Source organism: Nannospalax galili, unplaced genomic scaffold (genome assembly GCF_000622305.1).
Source record: "Nannospalax galili isolate Female #2095 unplaced genomic scaffold, S.galili_v1.0 scaffold2083, whole genome shotgun sequence".
Lineage (NCBI taxonomy): Eukaryota > Metazoa > Chordata > Mammalia > Rodentia > Spalacidae > Nannospalax > Nannospalax galili.
In genome coordinates, this window is record NW_008350243.1 from 44,296 (window position 1) to 62,337 (window position 18,042).

The 18,042-nt window shown below is 42.6% G+C and overlaps 1 pseudogene and 1 gene segment (V, D, J or C); one reads left to right on the forward strand and one right to left on the reverse strand.

Annotated features, from left to right (window-relative positions):
* Positions 1 to 18,042, forward strand: part of LOC103745454 — a 144,872-nt gene that overhangs the window by 24,931 nt on the left and 101,899 nt on the right.
* LOC108491520 overlaps positions 390 to 18,042 on the reverse strand; it is a 58,029-nt pseudogene continuing 40,376 nt past the window's right edge.

The following is an 18,042-nucleotide window of genomic DNA, read 5'->3' on the forward strand; positions in this document are numbered from 1 at the left end:
GTACATTAGGACACAATCTTTCCCCTCCTCGCCGGCTGTCCCTCTCACTGTCCCTGGTGAGTTCCTGCTGTCCTGGTTCCCAATCACATCCGTATACTCACAATCCACATCTCAGCCTGCTCTGCGGCCTCACGTGCCACATGTTGGACTGGGGCCAGGCTCGTGCCACCCACCAAAGTCACTGGGAGCTGGTGTGGGTGACTGAACAAGGGTCCCCAGAGGTGTCCTTGAACACTGTAACCTGTGGTGCTGGGATCTTCCGTGGCTAAAAGCCAGGCCAGGTATGATTGACTGAAGGGCCCTTAGGTGGGGGTCCCTGGAGGCCCTGAGTGTGATCATACGTCCTCATGAGAGAGGCTGCAGGAGACACGATACCGTGTGGTGTGGCACTAGAGGCAGAGGCTGTGCCGCTGGCCAGGAGGCTGGACCAAGAGGCCGCAGCCCACGGAATGCAGCTCCAGAACTGGAAGGGGAGGGGTGGGTGACGAGGGACAGCACCACTGCCCTGGCTAGTGGTTTTGCCTTACAGCCACTGGGTGATGGACCTGGGACTCTCTCATCACCACCCAGCCCATCCTCCCTCCACTGTCCTCTCTGTCCCTCATCACCCTGCCAGCATCCCTCGGCATACCTGGGGAGCTGTGTTCTTTCAGTCCCGTGTGGTCACCTCGGCAGCAACCTGTGCTCTGCAAGCTGCTCCCTTGGGACTTGCTCTGCCCAACCTGGGCCTCGGCCCTCCCGCCTGGCAGCAAAGGCAGCTGCAGAGCCTGGAGCTGCCTTCTCCTCATTCTCACTAAACTGCTGCGGTGGAGGCCTGTGTCCTTACTGCTCCTGGACCCTGCAGGCTACAGCCTTGAACCTTGCACCTCCACCATGCAGGCTTCCTGCTCATGTCCTAGAGGCAAGTCCTCACCAAGGCTCGGGACCTTGACTGTGACCCTGACCACAGCCATCCCACTCCTGTTCCTGCCCCATTGCGGATGCAGAGTACGTATGGCCTTTGCTCTTCCTGAGCAGCCAGGACCCAGTGGTGAGGATCATGCCGTCTCCCACCCTCTTTCTTTGCTTGAAGCCAACCGAGTACTCTAAGTGCAGCAGACCCCTGGCCCTGCCTCCCCTGGGAGCACCCTCTGCCCTCCATGCCCTATCACCTCAGTTTGGGGCTAGTTTGGAGCTGCATGTCTCATCTAGGAGGCTAAGGACAAAAACACAGGGTCTTCGTGTCATGCCTGCTGTCCTCAGCACTCAGCACTCAGCACTCAGCACTCAGCACAGTCCTGGCACAGACATTGAAGCAGCCCCTTCAATGGGTTTGGGAACCATAGGTCGCCCTCCCACCACAGACGAGTCAGACTCTTTTCTCCTTGATTCCATGAAGAGGTTCTTTCCTTCTCTGTGGTCAGCAGTGACTATCACCTGACAATCCACACAACAAGACCCGTGTCCACCCTCTCTCCAGGCTGCCTGTGGAAGCTGCCAACCTTAAGCCATCGTCCCCTTAAGTCTTGTTCTGTATCTGTACCACAGGCTAACACGGTCCTTTCAAAGCACCTGACTGCTACCACAACCTACTGCAGAGACAGAAAGTATGTCCTTCAGGCCCAGCTGGTCTGGAGTTCGGAGTCACTGCTACACTGCAGGCTACTGCCCTCTGAGGCCCCCACACTTCAATAGCCAGTGCCTTTTACAAGGTGCCAGTGGGTTCTTCTTCCCTGGCATCACCTCAGACACCCTCTCTCATGTGTCCATCTGTTTCCTACTCTGATTCCAGAGCCCAGGGAGTAAAAATTCAGGAGAGCCAGATGGATAAATGAATGAATAAATGAATGAACAAACAAATGACCTCAGTGGTCAGCGTGTCATGGAGTCCGCAGACTGGAGGAGGTACTGGCTTGGTACCTGCCCCAAGTCTGCCCAGTGCAGCCTGCTGGAGACGGCCACCTGGAAGAATCACAGCCACCACCCATTTTCCCCAAGAGGCGACTCGCAGCTTCCCCTCTGGCTTTGTGTTTGCACCGGAGCTCCATCCACAAGCCACTGGGTGACCAGAGGGGGTATGGGGTGCCAAGGCGTGAGCCCCATGCAGTCCTGAGAGGCTGGGCTCGGTTCATTACAGCTTTCTCAGGGTAGAAAGTATTATTAAAAAATCACAGTGATGCCCATAACTCCTGTCTAGCACACCCTGCCAGGGCCAGGACTGGTCAAGCACAGACCCAGTCTTGCCATGTGAACTCGCAGACCTTTACCCAGGATGTGCCTCCCGCCCCACGCGCTTCCCTTTCCTCATTTAGGAAGTTTCGCCCACTACAGAAATCTATCTGCTGGAGATATGTGACAGCCTTGTGGCCTCGGGGCCCCTACGGGACTGCGGGTTGATGCCTTTCTCAGCACTAAAGCCACAGACTGTAAATCAACCCTGTCACACAGGCTGCAGCCATTGCCACGCTTCACAGCTCAACTGCACCCACAGCCCCCGGACAGGCAGCCTCTCGGCAGAAGCGTCTGTTTTCAGCTGTGGCAACAAACAGGACACACGTCCACCCGTACCGAAAGCATGGGTTCAACAGGCCTGCCCCGGCCTGTGGAGTCTCCACCTGTCACATGCCTAGGGTCCAGAGGGCTTCCATACACATGCTCCTGAGCTTGAGGACTGAGGCTGCAGGACCTGCAGACCTGGCAGGATCTAGGCCAAAGTGCCCAGCAGGAGGGACCCAGGTCTACAAGTGCCCAGCTGTGTTCTGGGCCACCATTCACAGCTGGGCCTCTGGGTGTACACTGGCTGAGTTTATTCCGAATGGCACACAACACCTCAAAAGTGACCAGGTACCACCCGTGGCTCTAACAATCTTCCCACCCCCTCTTCCACAATGGTTCCTGAGCTCTGGGCGGATGAGGTTTAATACAGGAGTCCTCTTCAAGGACAGGCACTCTGCAGCCTCTTACTCTCTACACCTTGGCCAGTTGTGGCCTTCTGTGTTCATTGCCCTCCATTACATAAGGGAGCGTCACTGTAGAGAGCTGAGAGGTGCATTAGTATTCTCTCGGGCCGATATATGACAGAATGCATAAAATCTGGTAGGCCAGCTGCGGGGAGGAGAGCTAAATACGATTAAGATGCATTGCATGAAATGCACAAAAATTCAATAAAAATATATATTGAAAAAAGAGAATGAACAAAAGGGGGGATGGTTTCCTGCCCTTGCTGTAAGAACCAAAAGCAAGATAAGACCAAGAGGATCAACGCCAGACCAGAGAAAACTATGGGAAACTATGTTCGCTATTCGGTGATAAACAAGCACTTTCTGAGAACACCACCAAACCCTGACACAGCATGGAAAAGAGCCTGTGGCACAGGGCTCTCCTGAGAAAGAGACCACTGCATCCACCTAGCGGTGAGGCAGCCAGCCATAAGCATAGATAGATGCAGAGTGTAGACACGTCCCTGTGGATGCAGGGTGTAGACACAGCCGTGTGCTTAACTACAGTCACACAGGACACAGGTAGGCAGGTAGGTGATGTGATGTAGGTATGAATACAGATGCAGGCAGAGGCAAAGCCAATCGGATGATTACACAGAGACCCACAGACACAGGTGAGAGCTGATGAAGGGCACGGAGAGAGAGCGTGCAGAAGCAAGGGCTTCGTAGGCAAAGGCCTGGGGCTACAGCGAACATTCCGAGCACAGGACCTTGTTCTACTCTCTTGTCTTAACAGTGTCAGGCTCAGGTGGGGAGTGATCACGCATGTTCACGCAGAGCCAGCAGCATGCTTAGAAAGGGACCTTTCCTAGCCTTAGTGAGGAAAGTAAATAGGGCAATCCGCCTTGGCCTTGCGTCCTACCCCGAAAAGCTGCCTGTCACGTTCTTCGTTCTGTTTTCCCTCTAGCTTGCACATAATAATTGCTCCTCTTGGAGGCACGTGTGACCTTCATGTTTGCCACTGCCCTGATCAAGTCAGGGAATTGGCACTAGCAAATCCTCGGACCTCCAGGTGGCCTTCCAGCCCAGAGGGAGGGACTTTAAGGAACTGACTCACGAAATTAGGGAGAAGATGCTGTGCAATCTGCAGGGCAGCAGCAAGGAGGGGTGTGGGGTCCCCTCTACAGGCACAGCCCCTCTTTCGGGGCCTCAATCCCTTTTCTCTTAAGGCTTTCACACATTAGATAAGGTTCACCCTCAGTGTGGAGGATGAGCAGGTGTTTCTGTCCATTCCTTTAAGCATTGAGCGTGTTAAGAAGCACCAGGGTTTGAACGAACACCAGGTCCTCCACCATGAGGAGGAGAGACCACTTACAGCAAAGTATGAATATAAATAATCAAGTAGTGGGGATTGCTATGTCACAGTCACTAAAGTGACTTCAGCACCTGACATCCACCCAGGTGTCTAATGGGCATCGCACACACCATCACCCTGAGCCTGGCACGATGGCCCTCATGAGGATGGATGAGAACAATGAACGCACCAGGTCTTCTACAAGGCACAGAGGGTATGGCTGAGGCAGGACACAGCCTTTGGTGTCCAGAAGGTTTCCTCAAGAAGGACCTGCATGGAGCTGGGGAGGTGCATTCTGGGAGGACAGAGCAGAGAGTAAGAAGGTCCTGTGGCACAAAGATACTTCAGAAGTCCACGGAACCACGGGAAGGCAAGCAGATGCAGGGAAATAAGGAGATTGGGGGGCTGCATCCAGGGGGCAGATACGTCCTGAGGAGGGGATGGGCCCCTGGAGAGGGGTGGACAGAGGCCTGTGTTCTCCAACGCGGCACTGGTTAGGAGCAGACACCCCACAGGGTCCGTGCAGCTGCCCTGATATAAGAGCAAGAAAAATTCAAAAGAACATAGAAAAACATTCAAAGTGGCAATAATATTCAAAAGCTTCAAAAAAAAACCAAATACATATTGAAAATGTTATTATTCAAAACTAACAATTCTGCAGAACATTTTTTTCACATGTATTTTTCTGCCCTGTTGACTTTTAATGCTATCAAGATTATACTGGATAAATCAAGAGAAAATTGTTTCAAGTATCACAGATTCTGAAACATTTCAGTTAGCCTATTACCTATGAAGTGTAAAGATAGGGCGCACTTTATGCTGTGGGTTTCCTTCAAGGAACCGTAGAGTGATGCATGGAATCAAGTTAGAACTGTTTCGTGCTGTAAATATAGAGATAAATATAGATAATGTGCTTTTCAAAGCACTACAGTGGAATTTTGAAAATTCTACCGAATGCACTGCTCAGTGTGCTACCAAAAGTCATTCTTAAAATGACTTTTTCTATACAAAGTTTTGAGAGTCTTGGGATCAGAATTTTATTCATTTTTCCAGAACTTACACAGAATTGTAAAATAAAAGCACTCAATTATATTAAGTTCAACTAATTTGATAAAAAAGTACCTTTTCAGAAAATGTTGCCTATAAAGTCCTCATTACCATGAGATCTGTGATAGTGTCTAAGTAACAGTGATGTAATTTTAATAAACGCTGTAACTAATATAGAAAGGGACCCACTGATTATAATAAGAGATATATTATTATTCTAATTTCACAATTACATCAGTTAGATTGTGTTACAGCACTGTGTAATCATTTTAAAAATAAAATGAGCCTTTCCCCCCCATTCAGCTCACTGGTTTTTAGATCACAAAAGGACAAAATTGGGATTGGTCCCTAAGGTAATCTTTTAAAAATTTTAATTAATATGGTTTCCAGTGATAATGAGGACATTTTATATTCCCATTTTTAGCAATAATTCTTTTTTAAAATACTTTATTGAGCATATCATACATGCATATAAGGTGTTTTGATCAAATCCACGCCCACTCCCTCCCCTCCAACTCCTCCCGTATCTCCCCATCACTTTTTTCTGACAACTTCATGTACTCTTTCTTCTTCTTTTATTATTATTATTTTTATGGGGCTTTTTGCTACTCTAACATTCCCCCTCTGAAGAGATAACCCTAAAATATTTTAGGGATTAGATAGAAGCTCCCAAATACTTTGTACATTTTTGGCCTTTGGAACAGACTATGTTGCTAAAAGGCCCAAGAACATTGTGAGTTTTAGCCAAGAAACTGGCAACTTTTCTTTGGGGTCTTTTTACCCTAATTGCCTAGCCAATTCCTACCTCCTATTCTTACTACACCATGCTCTGAACAGGTTACCCAACTTAGCAATCATTCTTAATTGCATTAGAGTCAGTTGATTATCCAGTTCCAATAATTAAATTTATACATTTTTATTCCACTTAAAATTTACTTTTTCAAAATTAGATCTTTTGGGTTTCATTTTACGGTATGCGTTTATAATTTCAGCATTTGGGTAGTAGAGGTTAGAGGATCCTGCAACCCACAAATATGTGCATCCTTTAATTTATTTGTGTTTTCTTCAATATATTTCAGTAGTGCTTTATAGTATTAAATATACAAATATTTACTCTCCCTGGTTAAATGGATTATTTTACTTCATTGTGGATTTGTGAATATTATTGTTCTTTTAAATTCTTTATGAAAGCTCTCTGTTACTGCTAGGCGTGTGTGTGGATTTTGCACTGTTATCTTTACATACTGATTTATTAGTTCTGTTTTCTTTCTAGAGGAAACCTTATGGTTTTCTCTGTATAAGCATAGACTCAGCAAACAAGTATTTCACTTGTTCTTGTGTTACCCCGATGACTTTTTTCTCTTATCCAAGTGTATGAGCAAGAACTTGCAGTGCCCTGTTGCATAAAAGTGGTAAGGATGAGCAGGCTTGTCCTCAAAGGAAAAGCTTTCATTTTTTATCTATGTATACTGTTAGCTATGAGATTTTATTATTTAACTTTTAGAGTTCTGAGATATATTCCTTCTATACCTAATATATTCAGATATTACTAATAAATAAACAAATCTAAAGTTTAAAAATATACTATTAAAAAACAGTAGAAACGTGCTACTAAAGATGCAGCCATAGCACGCTAATAACACCCAGAAATTCAGTTGTGTTGCAATGACTCAGCAGCACACGGAAAATGCAGTTTTATAAGATGTCATCTTCTGCTATGGGCCCATCTTCCTTCTGAGGAGTACTAAGAAATCTGGTCAAAAAACTTTTTTAATTGTTTTTTAAATCATCTTTACTTCTTAAAATTCTTTTTTTGGACAGGGTCTCCTGTAGCCCCAGGTAGCCTGGAACTCACTATGCAGACCAGGCTGGCCTCAGTCTCACAGAGATCCGCCTGCCTCTGTCTCCCGAGAGCTGGGATTAAAGGCGTGCCCCACCGCGCCCGGCATTTTATCTTTTAATTTTTTACTGAATTTGTAAATTTCACACAACACATTTTGATCAGGTTTGGATGACCTCCTCTATGTGCACCTCTCCTGTAACTCCTTCCTGCGGGACCTCATGTGCTCTCTCGTTTTGTTAAGGCCTAGTGAGCCAAGTGTGTGTCCCCAGACATCCTGTGTGAGTCCATTCCCTGGGGCTTCACTCACCTGTCTAGAGTCACATCTTAAAGAAAACCAACTCGCCCCCTCCCAGCAGCTGTCAGTTGACAGCAGTTCCTCAGCTAAGGTCGGGGCTTCTGACCCACTTCTCCACTTCTATGCTGGGGTTTCGTCTGGCTTGAGCTTGCGTGGATCTTATGCGTCCTGTTACTATTGCTGTAAGGTCATATGAGTAACTCTCCAGTTGTCTAGGAAACTCGTTCTCCTTATGGTCATCAATCACTCCTGACTCTTAAATCTTTCTACTCCCACTTCTGCAATGGTTCCCAAGACTTGGGTGGCAGAGGTTTAATAGAGGAGCCCTATCCAGGGACAGGTGCTCTGAAGTCTCTTATTCTCTAAACTTTGGCCACTTGTGGCTTTCTGGATTAATCAGCATCTGTTGTATGAAGAAGCTTCGCTGGTGCGAGTTGAGAGATGCGTTAGTATTATTTCCATCCCGTGTTCCACTGCGTTCCCTGAGCCTTCGGTGTAGCCGTCACTTAGGGCTAAACACCTCACAGATTCTTATTCTCTGATTTTAGCCCGTTATGGAACTTTGCAATGGTCTCCATCTGTTGTGGAAAGAACCTTCTTTGATGAGTGGTAATAGGTGCACTTGTCTGTAAGTATAAGGATATGTATTTGTACTACAGTAAGAAAGTAGGTTGGTCTAGAAGTGTGACATAGATTTTTCTCTAGGATCTATGACTTCTCCAGCCATGTGTATTTGGCTAGGCTTACACTAACACACGAGTTCTCTCCCACTGAATAGCCCTTAAGTTCAATTAGGCCAGCTGCTGATTATTCCCAAGACAAAAGTGCCACTACTGTACCAGTAGAGATTATTTGCTGTACATATCATTGCTGTGGTTCATAGATGACATATGGATGGAATCATTGATTGGTTCTTTCCCTTGGCAATTCACATACTATCTTCTGATACTATGGGAGCTGGTCTTCAGGGAGGAAGCTTCCAGATCAGTTCCATCTTGATTGCTCCAAATCATGTGACCAAATTATGTCCTCTCTTCAGCCACAGGGTTTTACTTTCAAGTTCTGGGAGGCAATCAAGGGCTGTGACACTAGCCTGTGTCATTTTGGGAGTCTCTAGGACTACCCTGACCAACAACTCTGCCTGGCCCTGTGTATTTTGTTATATGGCCTTCAGCTATACACATGCACTCATGTACAGATATTGTATGTGTATTTTTCAGTAGGCTTTTGAACTTTCAGTAGGGCATTTCCCCCTGGGTTTTCACACCACCTAAGCATTATTTATGTCTCTTCTCTCTCCCACTGTATAACCTATTCCCTCCCCAGTTAAAGTACCCCTCTTTTCCTGTTGATACATCAGTCTACTACTGCCCCCCTCTCTCAAACTCCTTCTCCCCTTCTATCCCTGTGGTTCCTTCCCATTTTCCTGGCTCCTGTGGTTACATCAAGATATATACTCACAACTAAAGATTTGGAGCCAAGATCCACAAATGAGAGAGCACAGATTATTTGTTTCTGAGTCTGTGTTATTTCACTTAGTATAAGTTTCTACTTCTGTTCATTTACTTGTAAATTTAATTATTTCATTTTTCTTTACTACTGAATAGAACTCCATTGTGTAAATGTACCACAATTTCACTAGCCATTCATCAGCTGAGGGAGATTTAGGTTGTTTCCATTTCCTAGAGCAGCAAGAACATAGCTGATCCAGTATCTCCACAGTGGGATGTTGGCATCCTTTGGGTACATATCAAGGAAGACTATAACCAGATCATATAGTAGATCTGTCTTTGGTTTTTTATGAGTTCTCCACACCGATTTCCACAGTGGCTGCAGCCGTTTGAAATCCCACCAGCAGTGGATGAGTGTTCCCCTTTCCCCACATCCTCACCAGCATTTGGTGTCATTTGTACTCTTGATCTTAGCCAGTCTAAGGTAAGATGAAATCTAAAAGTAATTTTGATTTGCATTTTAATAATTACTGAGGATGTTGAACACTTCTTAAAGAATATTTTGTCCATTTTTATTTCTTCTTTGAGATTTCTCTTTTAAGATCCCTAGGCCATTTTTAATTGGGTCATTTGTTCTCTTGATTCTCTGTTTTTTGAGTTCTTTGTATATTCTGGATACTAATCTTCTGTCAAATGTATAACTGGTGACGAATTTCTCCTACTCTGTGGGCTTCCTCTTCATTCAATTGGTTATTTCCTTTGTCAGATAGAAGCTTTTTAGTTTAATGAGTTTCAAGTTGTCAATTGTTGACCTTAATTCCTGAGCAACTGCAGTCCAATTTAGAAACTGTAGAGAGCTGTATGTGCTGCCTCCTAAAACAGATCAGTGTTTCAGGTTTCATATTAAGATCTTTGATCTATTTGGAGTTGACTTTAATGCACGGTGATAAGGGTCTAATCTTATTCTTCTACATATGGCGATCCAATGTTGTCAGCACCGTCTGTTGAGATGCCGTCTTTCCTGCAGTGTGTGTTCTTGGCCCCTTTGTCAGATATCAAGTGGCTGAATTTGTATGCACCCATGTTTCTGTCTTCTATTTTGTTTCCTCAATACACACATCTGGTTTTGTGCCAATACCATGCTGGTTTTTACTATAACCATGTAATATAGTTTGAGATCTGATATGGCAATTCCCCCCAGCATTGTTCTTCGTGCTGAGAATTGCTTTAGCTATCCCAGGTCGTTCGTGATTCCATATGAATTTTAGAAATGTTTTTTTCTATTTCTGTGAAGAATGTCATGGGGATTTTTATTGGAGTTGCATTGAATCTATAGATTGCTTTGGGTAGGATGATCATTTTCACAATATTAATTCTACCAGTCCATGAGCACAGACAGGGGCTCTTTCCATCGCCTTGTGTCTTTCTCATTTTCTTTCTTCGAAGATTTAAATTTTTTCATTGTAGAGGTTTTTATGGTCTTTGGTCTTTACAGTCTTAATGGTTTATTTCTAGATTCTTTTTGAGGCTGGTGTGAATGGGAGTATTTCCATAAACTCTGTCTCTGATTCTTGTTATAGGTATATAGAAAAGCTAGTGACTTTTGTAAATTGATTTTTTAATTTCTAGATGTTTTCTGATGGAGTTTTTGGGATCTCGTATGTATAATATCATCTGCAAATAAGAATAATTTGATCTCTTCCAATTACTACACATTGACTTTCCTTCTCTTGTCTTATTACTCTAAAAGTTTTAAGCACTATTTTGAAAAGGTGTGAAGACAGAGGACAGTGTTGTCTGGTTCCTGATTTTAACAGGACTGCTTCAAGTTTTTCTCCATTTAGAAGAATGACGGTTGTGGGTTTGTTGTTCACAGTGTTAATGATGTTGAGGTATATTCCCTCCAGTCAAATTCCCTCTAGGCCTGTCTATGTTGTTTATCATTCCAAAGAACCAGCTCTTAGGTTCGTTGACTCTGCATCACTTTATTTCTATTTCACTGATTTATGCTTTGACGTTTGTCAGGGGGATGCCAAAGAGTGACTGGATTCTGCCTCCACGTGGTGGTGAGCTTCCCCAAATGGTGTTTTACCCAACCCCCTAACTGGGATTATGTGAGGCCCCTCCCAAGACCCCTGGGCAGACCTCTGCCCTTTGGTAGGATAAGGCTGAGACCTTAGCAGACAGACTGAGAGGGCCTGTTCTGACCTGCATCAGTGAAGCAGCCGAAATCTCAGCAGACCACTGGAGAATGCCTGTTCTGGTCTTCCTCTGGCATATGATCTGAGAACTCAGCAGACCAACTGAGAGTCCCAAAATTGGCTCCCTCGTAGGGAACTTCCCAAATTTGCTATGACTTCCCAGTAGTAGGGGTACAAAGCTTACAAAGAAACCTGAGTGGACCTGACTGGAACCTGACTTGGCTTCTGTGGGAGCCCCTGAATAGCTGATCTGAAGCCATCTGTTCTCTCCAAAATAAAACCTGAGAGAACCTGAAACCTAGACCAACCAGCTTGACATAAACAATAAGAAAACAACCAAGGCACACCAGTAACACAAACAGAAGCAAACGTCAACTTAATTTTCATATCAAAATCACAAACAGCAAAAGAAATTCACATGCCAAAATCACAATGAAAGAATAATAAAATGGAAAGCCAAAACACTATGCCCCCACCAAACTCCACCAGTCCTGTAGAAGAGTTCTACAAGGAGAAGCCCTAGAGATAATCCAGAACACAGAATTTAAAAGAGCAATTATAAACATGATCAAGGAATTCAACGAATTTAAAGAACAACAAAGAAAACAAACCAAAGAACTAAAAGAAGATAGGGATAAACTTCTGACTGAATTCACAAAAGAGAAACATTAAAGGAAACTCAGGCTGAAACGAAGAAGGAAGGGCAAAACTCAATAAGCCAACTTGAAACAACAGGGGAAAGCCTCACCTCTAGAATGAATGAAATGGAAAACAGAATATCAACACTGGGGGATAAAGTTGAAGAATTGGACCACTCAAGCAAAGACTATGGAAAAAAATTTTTTAAACACAGGAATAGAATATGCGAGAGATGTGGGACACCATGAAAAGACCAAATCTACAAATCATAGGCATAGAGGAAGGAGAAGAGTTTCAGGTTAATGGTATTGACCATATTTTTTTTCTTTTCTGGTATTAACCAGATCTTAAACAGGGTTGTAGAAGAGAATTTCCCCAAATTAAGGAAAGACATCCCCATACAAATACAAGAAGCACATAGAACACCAAATAGACAGGATCATAAAAGAAACTCCCCATGGCATCATAGTAAAAACACTAAATGTGCAGAACAAAGAGAGAATACTGAAAGCAGCAAAAGAAAAACAACAAGTCATGTATAAAGGAAAGCCCATGAGAATTACAGCTGACTTATCAAAGGAAACTATGAAAGCCAGAAGAGCCTGGACCAAGGTATTTCCAGTTCTACATGACAATAGATGCCACCAAAGAATACTTTACCCAGCAAAAAATGTCTATCATAGTTGATGGGGGAACAAAAATCTTCCATGACACAAATAACCTGAAAGAATACATGTCCACAAAAGTAGCCCTTCAAACAATACTTGAAGCAATACAGAGAGCAGAGAAACAACTATACCCCAGGGCAACAAAAGAATATTTTAAAAATTGAGGAATCACAAAAATATACAAAGAACTCAAACAGGAATCAAAAATGATGGCCCCCAGCGAGGCATGGTGGTGCATGCCTTTAGTCCAAGCACTCAGGAGGCAAATGCATGCATGTCTCTGTGAGTGTAAGAATAGCCTGGTCTGTATAGTGAATTTCAGGACAGCTGGGCTACAGGGAGATCCTGTGTCAAACAGACAAAAAAATGATGGCACCAATACACATCTTTCAATAATAACTTTAAATATCAGTGGATTGAACTCCCCAGTCAAAAGACACAAGCTAAGTGAATGGATTAAGAAACAAAATACATCTTTTTGTTGCCTGTAAGAAACCCATCTCCCTTAAGGTAGGATGGGCACTACCTTAAGGTGAAAAGATGGAAAAGAATATTCCAAGAAAATGGCACTAAGAAACAAGCAGGGGTTGCAATTCTATTATCTGACAAAATAGACTTCAAAGTAAAAGTAATCAGAAGAGATAAGAAGGGTCAGTTAACCAAGGAACAGTTAACCAAGAAGATATTACAATCCTTAACATATATGCACCAAACTCAGGTGCACCCAAATTCATAAAAATAACACTACAAGACTTTAAGACATAGATTAACCCCAACTCAGTGATAGTAGGGGACTTCAATAACACACAGTCTCCATTAGACAGGTCAAACAGATAAATAATAAACAGAGAGAAGTCTGAATTAAATGATACCATACACCAAATGAACCTAACAGACATCTTTTGAATATTCCCACCCAAGCACCAAAGAATACGCTTTCTACCCAGAACCCCATAAAACTTTTTCAAAAATGAACCACATACCAAGGCACAAAACAAACCTCCATAAATACAAAAAAAAAATTGAAATAATTCCATGCATTCTATCAGACCACAATGCAATAAAGCTCAAAATCAATACAGGAAGAAGCCCTGGTCACTACAGGATCTCATGGCAATTAACACACTCCTAAACAATGAGTGGGCCAAAGGAAAAATTAAGAAAGAAATAAAAGAATTCTTGGAATTCAACGAAAAGGACAATACAACACAACAAAACCTCTGGGACACTTTAAAAGCAGTCCTAAGAGGGAACTTTATAGCTCTAAGTGGCTACATCAAAAAAATAGAAAGAACACAAATAAATGACCTAACACTGAAATTCAAGACACTGGAAAGGCAAGAACAAATGAAATCCAAACCCAGGAGAAGAGAAGAAGTAACAAAAATCATGGATGGGTATCTAAAATCATGGGAACCACCAAAGTTAAACCAAGAAGAGATCAACAGTTTAAACAGACCCATAATATATAAGGAAATCGAAACAGTAATACAAAGCCTCCCAACTGAAAAAAGCCCAGGCCAAGATGGATCTACAGCAGAATTCTACCAGACATTTAAAGAAGACCTCCAACCAATATGACTTAAATTATTCAAAAGATAGAAACACGGGGAGAACTCCCAGATTCCTTCTATGAAGCCAGCATTACTCTAATACCCAAACCGGGTAAAGACACAATCAAGAAAGAAGACTATAGACTCATATCCTAAATGAACATAGATGCAAAAATTCTCAACAAAATACTTGCAAATCACATACAAATGTACATCAAAAAGATCATTCACCATGATCAAGTAGACTTTATCCCAGAGATGCAGGGCTGGGTCAATACATGAAAGTCAGTAAGTGTCATTAATCATATAAATTGACTCAAAGACAAAAACCACATTGTCATCTCAATAGATGCAGAAAAGGCTTTTGACAAAATTCAGCATGAATTTATGTTCAAAGTCCTAGAAGGAATTGGACTGGAGGGAACATACCTCAACATAATTAAATCTATATACAACAAACCCACAGCCAACATCATTCCAAATGGAGAAAAACTGGAAGCATTCCCATTAAAATCAGGAACCAGACAAGGCTGTCCACTATCTCCACTCCTTTTTAAAATAGTGCTTGAAACTCTTGCAAGAGCATAAGACATGGGAAGAAAATTAAAGGAGTACAAACTGGAAAAGAAGAGGTCAAACTATCCCTTTTTGCAGAAGATATAATACTATACCTAAGAGATCCAAAAGTATCCACCAGAAAACTCCTAGAACTGATCAACACTTTCAATACAGTGGCAGATTATAAAATCAATCTACAAAAATCAGTAGCCTTTCTACTTATCAATAACAAGTAATTGAAGAAAGAGTATGGGGAAGTGTTCCCATTCATAATAGCTACAAAAAAATAAAATAAAACATCTTGGAATAAACCCGACAAAAGACACCAAAGGTATCTACAATGAAAATTTTAAATCGTTAAAGAGATTGAGGAAGACATCAGAAGATGGAAGGACCTCCCATGCTCATGGATTGGAAGAATTAATAATGTGAAAATGACCATCCTACCAAAAGCAATGTATGGATGCAATGCAATCCCAATCAAAATCCCCCATGATGTACTTCACAGAATTAGAGAAAAAAATCCTTAAATTCATATGGAAGCTCAAAAGACCCATGATAGCCAAAGCAACCCTGAGCACAAAAAGCAACGCTGGGGTGATTACCATACCAGATCTCAAAATATACTACAGAGCTATAGAAAACAGCATGGTACTGGCACAAAAATAGACACATAGATCAATGGAACATCATGGGGACCCAAACCTGGGTGCACACAATTTCAGCCACCTGATATTTGACTAAGGTGCCAAGAACACACAACGGAGGAAAGATAGCATCTTCAACAAATGGTGGAAACCTGAGTACATGCCATAGAGGAAAGACAGCATCTTCAACAAATGATGCTGGCAAAACTGGATCTCCATCTGTAGAAGAATGAAACTAGATCTTTATCCTTCGCCTTGCCCAAAACTCAACTCCAAATGGATCAAAGACCTCAATGTGAAACTGGAAACCCTGAAACTATTAGAAAAAAAATATTGGCAGTAATTTACAAGATATAGGTGTAGGAAAGGACTTTCTAACTCAGCAGTTGCTCGGGAATTAAGGTCAACAATCAACAAATGTGGCCTCATTAAATTAAAAAGCTTCTGTCCATCAAAAGAAACAATCAAGAAAGGGAAGAGAAGACCCACAGAGTGGGAAAAAATCTTCACCAGTGACACATCTGACAGAGGTTTAACAACCAGAATATATAAAGAACTCAAAAAACAAAGAATCAAGAAACCAAATGACCCAATTAAAAGATTGGTTAAAGATCTAAACAGAGAGTTCTCAAGGGAAGAAATAAATACGGCTAAGAAACATCTTAAAAAGTATTCAATATCATTAGTAATTAGGGAAATGCAAATTAAAACCACAGTAAGGTTTCACCTTACCCAATCAGACAGGATGGGATCAAGAGAAGAAATGATACCAAATGCTGGTGAGGATGTTGAGAAAGGGGAACACTCATTCACTGCTGGTGGGATTGCAAACTTGTGCAGCCTCTATTGAAAACAGTGTGGAGAACTCTTAATAAACTAAAAATGAACCTACCATTTGACCCAGTTATACCACTCCTTGGCATATACCCAAAGCACTCATCCTATTGTAGAGACACTTGTACATCCATGTTTATTGCTGCTCTTTTCACAATAACTAAGAGATGGAAGCAACCTAAGAGCCCCTCAGCTGATGAGTGGTTAACAAAAATGTGGTATATTTGTACAATGGAGTTCTATTCAGCAGTAAAGAAAGATGAAATACTGAAATTTTCAGGTAAACAGATGGATCTACTATTATACTAAGTGAAGTAACACAGAAAAACAAAAGCTGTATGTTCTCCCTCATTTGTGGGCCCTAGCACCAAATCCTTTTAAATCCCGTGTTTTTTTAATAAGACGATGCTGTACAACAGTCTCCTCTGCATGAAATGACTACCATCATCACACCTTCATTGGTGCCAGCTTACTAAACATCATCACAATTGGACTTGTTGATGCTCTTTCATTAAAGGAGGGGCAAGCAGGGTCATGGGACCATCACTGAAGTATCCAGCTACTCTTCCAGCCAACTGTATATAATTTGGCCCTAATCACACATGGTCTCCTGGCACTGGGGAAGACTAAATTCTGAGGAATTAGTAATCTGGGGAAGACCAGGAAGAGAGGGCTTGACCCATGCCGGGTAAAGGATTTCCAGTGTGTTAACCTCAGGTCACTCAAACACCAAACCAACCCCTCAGTCATCTCTGTAAGTAAGCTAAGTAAATCATGATTCCCCAGGAAATTTTTTTAAATAATTTATTGAGAACGTCATACATGCATATAAAGTGTTTTGATCAAATCCATGCCCACTCCCTCCCCTCCAACTCTTCCCGTATCTCCCCATCACTTTTTCTGATAACTTCATGTACTCTTTCTTCTTCATTTACTATTTTTTATGGGGCTTTTGGCTACTCTAACATTCCCCTCTTTGAAGAGGTAACCCTAAAATCTTTTAAGGATTATATTAAAGGTCCCAAATACTTTTGTCATTTTTGGCCTTTGGCATGGAGTATGTTGCTAAGAGGCCCAAGGACATTGTGAGTTTTAGCCAAGAAACTAGCTACTTTTCTTTGGGGCCTTTTTACACTAACTGCCTAGCCAATGCCTACCTCCTATTCTTATCACACCATCCTCTGAAGAGGTTACCCAAATTGCCAATAGGGAATCTGGATGCAGACCACTCTGGCTTCTTCCATACTGAATAGGGACGCAGAGTGAGGCAATTGGAGTACCCCTTCAGTGCGTCTATGTAAAGACTCCTAAATTGCATAACTCTTAACTGGAGGGAGAAAAGAAAGTCTTTGTCTGGTGCCTAGGAGATGTGAGGGGTTAGTAAAGGCAAGAGTGGTTAGCATTACAAGTTCTAGACAGGGAACTAGAAAAAAGTCATAACAGGGCAATTTTTAAATGTTCATATGAGCGTCCATTGGAATTTCTTGACAAAGGCTTCCAAAAGCATCCCTCTATTGGGTTCCTCCTCATTTTTCTTTTGTCTGCCAAGGCTGGACTTGAGAGTGATGGATTCAGGATTTGCTTTCAGGTATTTTGGTAGCTGTTCGAGTGGTTTGAATCAGTGTCAGTTCCCTCTCAAAGGCTTCTAGATAGGGGGAGAAAACAAATTTATCCCTCATTTTAGAACAATAGCTGGTTGTCTCCCTTAGCTACAGGTGGGCACTACAGTATTGGAGACCAAGATTTGGAGTCTTACATCTGAGCAGCACTTTCTGATTAGGAAAAAGTAATTAATGAGAAATAATTTTCTAAATAACATTTTATATGGACTTAAGCCTAATGTCTGGGAAGTGTAATCCCTTGAACTCTTAAAGAAATATACTGATGACTTTACTTTTGGTTGTATTTTCCTTTTGGGTGTGTAAGACCATACAGTTGGCCCAAGTAAACCAATTTATTTTTACACTTAAGGTCATTTGAGGATCTGTTCCTCAGGGGTCACATGGGCTTGGGAGGAGCTCCTGGCTCCTTTCT